At 36.8% G+C, this 11264-nt stretch overlaps 1 pseudogene; it reads right to left on the bottom strand.

The window, feature by feature from the left end:
* Window positions 1–4012: 4012 nt before the first annotated feature.
* On the bottom strand, window positions 4013–4085 carry LOC123631030 (annotated as a pseudogene).
* Window positions 4086–11264: the final 7179 nt, after the last annotated feature.

Genomic DNA, 11264 nt, shown 5'->3' with positions numbered 1-11264 from the left:
GTGATATAGCCATCAAGATATAACAATTCTAAAATATGTGCACCAAACACTGGCACACTCAGATTCATAAAGCAAATATTACTAGATCTGAAGAGAGAGACTGCAACATAATAATAATGAGAGTCTTCAACACCCTGTTCTCAGCATTAGACAGATCATCTAGACAGAAAATCAATAAGAAACATTGAATTTAAAATGGACTGCAGACCAAATGGATCTAACAGACATTTACAGAACATTCTAATAAATAACTGCAGAAGAAACATTCTTCCCATCAGCACAAGGAATATTCTCCAGGATAGACCATACATCAGGCCACAAAACAAGTCTCAACAAATTTGAAAAAAATTGAAATTATATCCTAGAAATAAATACCAAGAGGAACTTTGGAAACTATACAAATACATGGCAATTAAAAAAAAATGCTCTTGAAGGACAATTGGGTCAATGAAGAAATTAAGATGGAAATAAAAAAAATGTCTAGAAACAAAGGAAAATTGAAACACAACATACCAAGACCCATGGGATTCAGCAAAAGCAATGCTAAGAGGGGAGTTTATAGCCAATAAATACCTACATCAAAAAAGTAGAAAGATTACAAATTAACACTCTAACAATGTACCTAAAGGAACTAGAAAAGAAAGAACAAACCAAACCTCAGATTAGCAGAAGAAAAGAAAAAATAAAGATCAGAGCAGAACTAAATGAAATAGAAATTAAAAAATAAATTACAAAGGATCAATGAAACAAAAAGTTGGTTCTTCAAAAAGATAAACACAATTGATAAACTGCTTTCTAGTCTAACCAAGAAGACAAAAGACTCAATTAAACAAAGCAGAAATGAAAAAGGATATATTGCAGCTGATACCACAGAAATATAAAAGATCATCAGAAATCATTATGAGCAACTGTATGCTGACAAACTTGAAAGCCTAGAGAAAATGGATACATTCCTGGTTACATACGATCTACTAAGATTTAATCAGGAAGAAATAGAAAACCTGAACAGAGCAATGATGAGTAGCAAGATTGAATCAGTAATAAAAAGTCTAAAAGGAAAAGCCCGGGACCAGATGGATTCACACAATTCTACCAAAAGTTCAAAGAAGAATTAATGCCAATCCTCTTGAAACTATTCCAAAAAAATAAAAAAGGAGAGAATTCTCTTTATACAGGGCCAACATTGCCCTGATACCAAAAACAGACAGGGACACAATAAAAACAAGAAGGAGAACAACAACAAAACACACTGCAGGCCAACATCCCTGATAAACATAGACACAAAAATACTCAACAAAAACTGAATCCAACTGAATCCAAAAGCACATCAAAAAGATAATATACCACGATCAAGTGGGATTTATACCAGGGATGTAAGGATGGCTTAACATGTGCAAATCAATAACATATGCAAATCAATAAACATGATACATCATATCAACAGAATGAAGGACAAAAATCATATGATTATCTCAATAGAAGTAGAAAATCATTGGATGAAATTTAATAGCCCTTCATGATAAAAACACTCAACAAACTAGGTACAGAATGAACATATCTGAAAATAATAAAGGTCGTATATGACAGACCCACAGCTAACATCATACTGAATGAGGAAACGTTGAAAGCCTTTCCTTTAAGAACTAGAATATGACAAGGATGCCCGTTTCACCACTCCTATTTAATGTAGTACTGGAAGTCCTAGCCAGAACAATCAGGCAAGATAAATATAGGGCATCCAAATTGAGAAAGAGGAAGTCAAATTATTCCTCTTTGCTGATGATGTGATCTTAGAGCTAGAAAAACCTAAGGACTCCACCACAAAATGTTTAGATTTGATAAGTGAATTCAGTAAAATTACAGGTTATAAAATCAATGTGCAAAAATCAGTAGCATTTCTGTACACCAATAATGATCTAGCTGGAAATAAAATCAAGAAGGCAATTCCATTTATAATAGCTACAAAAAAAAAAAATCTCATAAAAAATTTAACCAAGTAGGTGAAAGATCAAGGAAAACTATCAAACACTATCTAAAGAAATTGTCGATGACACAAACAAGTGGACAAACACCCCATGCTCATGGATTGGAAGAATGAATATCATTAAATCACATTGCCCAAAGCAATCTTACAGATTCAGTGCAATCTCTATCAAAATACCAGTATCACTCTTCACAGAATTAGAAAAAACAATCCTAAAATTCATATGGAACCAAAAGAGAGCCCTAATAGCCAAAGCAATCCTGAGCAAAAGAAGAATGCTGGAGGCATTACATTACCTGACTTTAAAATATATTACAAAGCTTTAGTGACCAAAACAGCATGATATTGGAATAAAAATGGACACAAAGACCAATGGAACAGAATAGAGAACCCAACAATAAAGCCAGATATTTATAGCCAACTGATCGTTAAACAAAGCTGACAAAAACCTACACTGGGGAAAGGACACCCTCTTTAATAAATGGTGCTGGGAAAATTGGGTAGCCACATACAAAAAAATGAAACCCCCATCTCTCATCATATACAAAAATCTACTCAAAATGAATTAAAGACTTAAATGTAAGGCCTGGAACTATAAAAATACTAGAATAAAACCTAGAGAAAACTCTCCTGTACATTGGTCTTGGCAAAGAATTTATGACTAAGTTCTCAAAAGCACAGCCACAGAAAACAAAAATAGACAAATGGGAACTTAATTAAACTTAAAAGCTTCTGCACAGCAAAAGAAACAATCAGCAGAGTGAAGAGACAACCTGTTGAATGAGAGAGAATGTTTGTAAACTACTCATCTCACTAATATCCAGGGGACTAATATCCAGAATATACAGGGAACTCAAACAACAGGAAATAAACAAATAATCCCATTAATAAGTGGACAAAGGACATGAATAGACATTTCTCAAAAGAAGATATACAAATGGCCAACAGCTATATGAAAAAATTGTCAACATCCCTAATCATAAGAGAAATGCAAAATGAAAACCACAAAGAGATATAATTTTACCCCAGTCAGAATGGTGATTAGTAAAAAGACAAAAAATAACAGAAGTTGTGAGGATGCAGAGAAAAGGGAACTGTTTCTTAGACACTGTTGGTAGGAATGTAAACTAGTACAGCCACTTTGGAAAACTGTATGAAGATTTCTCAAAAAACTAAAAATAGAACTACCATGTGATCCAGCAATCCCACTACAGGGTATCTACATAAAAGAAAAGAAATCAATATGTTACTATCAAAGGAATGTCTACACTCACATGTTTATTGCAGCACTGTTCATAATAGCAAAGATATGGAATCAACCTAAGCGCCCATCAATAGATGAATGGATAAAGAAAATATGGTATATAGACACAGCAGAATATTATTTGGCCATAAAAAAGAATGAAATCATGTCATTTGCAACAACATGGATGGAACTAGAGGTCATTGTCTTAAGTAAAATAAGCCATGCACAAAAAGACAAACATTGCATGTTCTCACTCATATGTGAGAGCTAAAAAAATTTGATCATATTGTTAGGTAGGGATTAAATCTGCAGGTGGTGAGTATAGGCCAGGAGGGTGGTTCTTAGGGGTGGAGAAGCTGGGGCCAATCAGGGGAAGGGACTGCAGGAAAATGCAAAATACCTGATAATCATTTGGTAATATCCCACATCTCCTGAGAACCCTTCCCTGGACCAGGCCAATAAAAGGAAACCACCTCAATGTTTTTCTCCACTTGTGGAGACTGACTTGTTCCTCTCTCTGGAATGTATTTTCACTTTGGGTAGTTTCTCTCTTTACTTTCACTTTGTATAGTTTCTTTTCTGTAATGAATTGTTTGTGTGGGTTGCTCTGTATCTGTGATCACTCTGTCATTGGCTCAACTTGGTACCAGTACTCACCCTTGACACTAGGAACCGAGAACCAGGGAACATCGAGATAGACCTAACAGTATGGAGGTAGAGTGTGGAAAGATAGAGAACAGAGACTGCGAAGGGTGAGTATTGGAGCGGGGGGGAAGGACAAACAGAAGTGCGTTAAAGGGTATAAACATACAGTTAATAATAAACTATAGAAATGATCCCTGAAAGTATAGTCTTCCAAACATACAGTTAAAAGGAATAGATTCAATGTTCGATAGTGGAATAAGGTAGCTATAGTTAAATAAAAATGCATAATATTCAGAATATGGACACTCTAAATACCCTGACTACACATTATGTATATGTAAAAACAATTTCACATGTACCCCATAAATTTTCACAAGTAAAAGAAATAAATTCTCGATCTTTAAAAACTTACAAATCAACTATTAATACCGAATAGCACTATATCAAACTAGCATTGCTCTATACGTTCACATTGGATATATTTCCTTTAGGCAATTTAAATTGTCCATTAGTTTCCATTATTGCTTATTTTCTTAACAACTGATAGTTTTATTTCATTAACTCTAGCTTGGCTTCTTGTCTTATTTTCTGCCTTTGATTTAATAATCAAATGCAATAAACATCTATCTTTATCAAAGGAAGACCTATCCTTACACTTGATCTTAGCCAAAAGGCTGAGAAGTGATGACCTATCCTTATTAAAAAGAATTAAAGATACTGGTCTTTAGTCAGCATTAAGATGACAGAAACTGACATATGTCTCATACAAATATGACTTATTCTTAAACTTTGGGGCATTACACACAGAGTGCTAATATTACTGCTCTAATTTTTGCTTTTGTCTTAAAAATACATTCTTTTGGAACTCCCATAAATAAGACAAAAGGAGGAGAATTTAACTTATGCAACTAACTTGAAGCCCTCTCCTTCAGGACCCAGAACAAACTTGATTTTTTGAATTCTGAGAATACGACTTGATTCTCCAAAATGTCTTCAAGAAGTTTAACTTTTTGGTGTCTTTTTATTTCACAGCTTTCAGCAGTTTGGTTTCAGTAAGAATAAGAGCATACAAAATCATAGCCCAAATGATGAATCTGTCAGATTATTTCAGCAGTGCCTGTTTACCATAAACTTGCCTATCAGTTCATTGCCTTCCACCATGCCTGGCCAGGTGATGCTAAAACACTGCACCCACTCTCAGCCCTGCCTTGGTCATTGACTCAGTCCCAGCTAGTATTTCACTCTCTTGGGGACCAAACAGAAACAGTTCATCTAATAAACTAATCACATTAAAAAATATATAAGTATAGTATGATTCCACATGCTTTATTCACTTAATTGAACGTCAATAAATATCTTTTCGTATCTATACATATAGATCTAATTAATTTTTAAAATAACCAAAAAATATTCTATTGGGTATAATAATATTTGTTATCATTTAACTCAGGGGTTGGTAAACTATGGCCTGCAGTCCAAATCCTGTCCCCACCCCCACCTGTTCATGTACATAAAGTTTCATAGGAACACAACCACACTCATTTGTTTATGTATTACCTGTGGCACTACAATGGAATATCTGAGTAGCTGTAACACCGTATAACCTGCATAACTGAAAGTATTATGCAATGTCCTTTACAGAAAAAGTTTGCCAACTTTTGATTTAACCAATCATCTTGGTTGGGTGTTTAAATTTTTTCTAATTTTGCACCATAAAAATAATACTGTAATAAATACATTTATAAACCCATCTTTGTGTATTCACTCACTATTTTGTTAGGATGAATTCTGAGAAATAGAACTATTGAGTGTTGCCTTAACTTCCATAGGCCATTGGGGTTCTATTGGATAAATTCTTATCCTAAATGATGCCCCATAGTGACATAGATTTTCAAATCAGGAAGACATGATCTTACTTTCTGGTTCTATAATTGCTAGCTGTGTGATTGTGTGGGTTCTTTGGATGCAGGCAACAGAAATCAAGTCTAGTTAATTTAAACAAAGAGATTTGTTGAATGTTGTGCGGTAAAGGGATGACTCAGAGGCCCAGGTTGCTCAAACCCTGAAAGACATGCTCACAAAAAGCATGTCTTTAGGAGGACTGGCCCTTGACAGGCTCCTGGAGATAACCTCTGAGCCCTTGAAATCTGCTTGATAAGAGTGTTTTTATATTCCTGAAGCCTTGGGACATGCTGTACCAGTGTTGCCTCTGGGGACTGGAGACTGAGTAGCTAAGGTTGCTTACACAGGTGCTGTATGCTTATGTGCCTGACCCTTAATAAATACCCTTGGACACCAAGGCTTGGGTGAACTTCCCTGATAGGCAGCACTTCTCATGTGTTGTCACACATCACTGATGGACGAATTAAGTGCTGTCCATGCAACTCGGCTCAGAGGGGACAACTAGAAGCTTGTGCCTGGTTCCTCTTGGATTCTACTCTATGTGTGTTTTTCCCTTGCTGATTTTAATCTGTATCCTTTTACTGTAATAAACGATAACCATGAGTATACATAACAGCTTTTCTGAGTTCTTCTAGTAAACCATCAAACCTGAGGAGGATGGTGGTCTTGGGGACCCCTAAGATATTTTACATATATATATATAAAATATATATAACTAAAAAATATATAAGATACACACACACACACATATGCATACAATGAGAAGGCTAGAGAGTGGGGCTTGGAATCAAGATAGAACCTACACAAAAAGCATGTCAGTCGAGGACAATTAAAATGATTGGGCTCTGATTTTTCTATTTGTGGCACAGAAAAGAGTCACAGTTCAAGGAGTGTTAGCTTAGTGTGTATACTGCCGGCCCTATCTTGCTGTGCTGGTGGTGGGAGGAAAGATCTGAGAGAGGGAGAGAGCGTGTGAGGCTCTAGGACCCTTGCTGTTGTGGGAAAACAGTACACATGCCTTGGTCAGCAAACATTTATTTATCTATTATCTACCTCTGTTGAGTGTTACCTTAACTGGGGATGTGTTTGAGAACAAGAAAACATCTTGTCCTTAGGGTGCTTATATTCTGCTAAAGGTAATTCTTTTTTTTTTTTTGAGACAGAGTCTCACTTTGTTGCCTGGGCTAGAGTGAGTGCCGTGGCGTCAGCCTAGCTCACAGCAACCTCAGACTCCTGGGCTTAAGCGATCCTACTGCCTCAGCCTCCCGAATAGCTGGGACTACAGGCATGTGCCACCACGCCCGGCTAATTTTTTCTATATATATTTTTAGTTCTCCAGATAATTTCTTTCTATTTTTAGTAGAGACGGGGTCTCGCTCAGGTGGGTCTCGAACTCTTGACCTCGAGCGATCCACCCACCTCGACCTCCCAGAGGGCTAGGATTACAGGCGTGAGCCACCACGCCCGGCCAAGGTAATTCTTCAAAAGGGAATTGATGTGCTATTAGGAAGGAGTTGTGGATGCTGAGTAGTCAAAAAGTAGCAATTGTCTACTTCGGTCAACAACTTACTCAACCTTTCTAAGTCTCAGTTTCCATATCTGCAAAATGAGGATAATAATGACTATCTAATTAGACTATTGTATGGATTATGAGAGATACTCTTTATGTTTAACTCACAGAAAACACTCAAAAAATGAAACGGTATTTACTGTTTGTGGCTAAGAATGAGAGTTTTAAATTCTGATATCAAACTGCTGTGGCTTGGGTTCCAGTTTCTGGTTAGCTCTTAACCTTACGCGAGTTATTTAACTTGTGTGAGTAGGAACATCTTTACATATGAGGTCTGTCCAGAAAGTATCCAGGCACGTAATATGAAAAATAGAGACATTTACTGAGGAAGAGACAAGAAACTTGTACATAGGACAATGATGCCTCAGTCCCCTTCCAAGTAGGCACCTCGGGATCTCACACAGTTCTCCCAGCATCTCTTAACCTATTCTGTACACGGTCAACATTTTCAAGTGTTCTCCTTGTTGCGAGGCCTTCCAGAATGTGGATCACTTTCAACGGATTCTCCACCATCTTTGAATCATTTGTGCCACACTTTTATTTGTGCTGCACTCATTGCATCGTCCCCCAAAGCCTTCTGAATCATCCAAACAGTTTCCACAGAGGAATGTTCTAGCTTAACGCAAAATTTGACGCAGATTCGCTACTCAGCATTTAAAATGCAATGGTCACACAGTACACATGCTCACTCAAGGGTATCTAGCGCCCCACTGGCTAGTACAGTGAAGCCATCATTGTTCACGCATGCACATCCCAGTCCTCTCTGCTTGGCTGCCGGGTTACATTGATGTCATGCAAACCATTCTCGTTATATTAACAATGCTGGATACTTTCCAGACGGCCCTTGTATGTGCAACCTGTGCTGTCACACAGGTCGCCACACTTGGTTTAATGCTCTACTGTTGTCACCTTGAAATTCTTAATAACTTTTGAACGAGAACAAGAGGCCCTGCCTCTTGTTTTCATTTTGCACTGGGCTCCGTAAATTATGTAAATGGTCCTGTCTCTGAGTTTTACTGTCCTCGTGTAAGTGGAGATAATACATACCACATTAGTTTTCAATGATCTCATTTTTAACTCTTGGTTAAAAGGTTTACATTAAAAAAATATTCTCTTCCTTTTTTTTCCTTTCAGACATGATAGTGTCACATGGTGCTCATATGGGCCTATTTCACTTATTTTATATAAAGAAAGCATTGCCCATTTCCCACAGGAAGATGAAATATTAAGTCCAAAGCATACCCAAGCTTCATGCTTCGCAATGAAGAATCGTACCCTGAATGTTTCAACATCTTTCACAGACAACTCAGTGTTTTTATGAGGAAATTGTTACATTTAAAACTGAAGATATAATAAAATGTAGAATAATTCACAAACTTATATAATAGGAATATAGCCGGCCCTTGAAGATTGGTGCTTTGATGTGGTATGAAAGCAAACTTCAGTACTGCTAAATGCCCTCTTATAACTAATTCTTGCAATTCAGGTTCTTGCAGTTTAGGGCAGAGAGAAATAAAGAACCATGTCCCACTATAACTGGAGAAAGTAAATTTGAATGAAAGATTGAATTAAAAGGAATAAACCATTTCTGAGTGCTTCAAGTGTGATGGCAAAGTTGTCTTTTTAAATATAGTACTTGTATTTAATTTCTACTCATCAGCAGGTAGAAAGAGAAATGGAAAAAAGGGGAAAATAGCTTTGTAGATCAACATCGGCATATTGAGGTAATACAAGGTCTAATGTAAGCATATGTTCAAATCCTAGCAATTAAAACATTTTCATATTTGGGCTGAGTATGGTGGCTCATGCCTGTAATCCCTGTACTTTGGGAGGCCAAGATGTGAGCACAGGGACTTTGAGACCAGCCTGGGCAACATAGTTTGAGACCACATCTCTACAAAAAAATAAAAAAAATTAGCTGGGCCTGGTGGTGCATGCCTATATAGTCCCAGCTACTCGGAGGCTGAGGTGGGATGATCACTTAAGTCCAATAGATTGGGGGTTACAGTAAACTATGATCATGCCACCGCACTCCGGCCTGGGTGACAGAGCAAGACCCTGTCTCAAAATAAAATTGTTTTTTCATATTTGCATTTCTACTTTCAACACTAGATAAAAAGTATTGGTTGTGAAATCTAGTACCATTTGCTGTTCTGACCAAATTTATTTAAAAACTTTGAGGCATCTAAACATGCCAATAGGATGCGTGTGTGTGTGTGTGTGTGTGTATACACATGTGTGCTTGTGTTTGCACATGTTGTTTGAAGGTGGGAAGTGCTTGAGACAGCCTTAAGGTGAGGTGAAAGTGTACTTCAGGTTTGCTTCTCTTGGTGGCTCCCTGAAGGCCTGCGTGCAAATGAATGAAGGTTTTACAATTTGGCATCAAGGGTCTGTTTAAAAATTTAGAGAGAAGCTATATTGAAAACTTAGAAAAAAATTTTTTTAATCAATTTAAAAAATACCAGTGGAAGCATAGTTTGTAAAAAGGAAATGAACCTGAGTTGAGTTAAAAAATAAAACTATTGAAACTCATTGAATTAAAAAGTATTCCTCCTGCGTTGGATATGCTAATTACTTTGATTTGATCATTATGCCTTGTATGCATGTATCTAAATTTCAGTCTGTACCCCATAAATATGTACAATTATTATGTGTCAATTACAAATAATTTAAAAAATAAAATTTATCAGAAAACAAAAGAAAAAAGATATTCCTCCTAACTTCATGACTACATAATTAGCAATGAAGGAAGAGAGGGAGGAACATGTGGAGCTACATACCGTAGCAGGCTCTGTACTGTGGGGAGGAGGGAGGCGGTAGGTGTGAAAATGGTGGACCTCTCTTCAATGAAGAGCTTTTAATTTTGCAGTTAATAGAATGTCTGTTTTATTTTGTACCAAATTTAAGCTTACAGTGCTACCCCCACTTGAGCTTTAACAAGTAAGTGGGAAAAGAGTGTTGGCATGGGGTCTGGGGATGGGAATGTGAGAAGGCACGTGGTTTTAAAATTCATTGTTCATTAGTTCATGTTTGTAGGCTGAAAGCTTCTCTTACAGCCTCAAAGGTCAACGGTGTAATAATGCTCTTTATCATCATAATTTTATAAATAGTTACCTTTTGCCACTTTGTGCCACTGTGAAAAAATTGCTTTCAAAAATAGTTTTTCTTCTGTCCTCACCCCCGTTCCCCTGATCAGAGTAGCAAAGGGAATTGCTGGTGTTGAATCATGCAGGGACTCTGCAGGGTGCAGAAGCAGATGGACACAGGCCACACACAGCACATTTGTCAGGGAAGGGGGTTAGTGAAGAGCAAGACAGTATCAATGTTTCATTTCCTATAGTGGGAAAGTGACTGGATTTTAGTTTGCAGGGTTTAGGGTTGAATCTGGAATTCAGTCGAGCTGCTTATAGAAGGTGAGTGACAAATCCTTTTTGTGTGTTCATGTAAGGCATATACGTATTAGATTTTTCCAATGACCCCAGAGATAACATAACTTGAATCCATGACATGGATTTGGTGAAAGTGCTGGGAAAAAATTCAGCTGGGTTTTATAGCATAAATGATGACTTAAGCTGGTAAAATTGGCTGGATTTTAGATTTAGCAAATTGTGTATTTTTTTTATTAAGTTCAAGAGAGGGATGAAGGGGCTGACAGTAGGAGTAAAAGAGGTTTTGGCAAAACAACTTCTTTTAAGATGTTCCTAAAGAAGAATGTGCTAAAAACCTTATAATTGGTAGAGTTTTTGGAAAATCATACACATGAGGATAAAACCTAAAAATGGAATGCCTCCTGTGAGACATGGGCAATTTTTAAGAGAGATACTATATTTTTCACATTAATGAAATATTCTTGGATTAGAGTGTAACTTACTGTAATGTAATTAGGCAAATATGCGCTGCCCTGCTAATAATTAGGG

This window comes from Lemur catta, chromosome 1 (genome assembly GCF_020740605.2).
Source record: "Lemur catta isolate mLemCat1 chromosome 1, mLemCat1.pri, whole genome shotgun sequence".
Taxonomy (NCBI): Eukaryota; Metazoa; Chordata; class Mammalia; order Primates; family Lemuridae; genus Lemur; species Lemur catta.
Note: the sequence above shows the minus strand (reverse complement) of the source record. Positions and strands in the feature narration are given on the sequence as shown.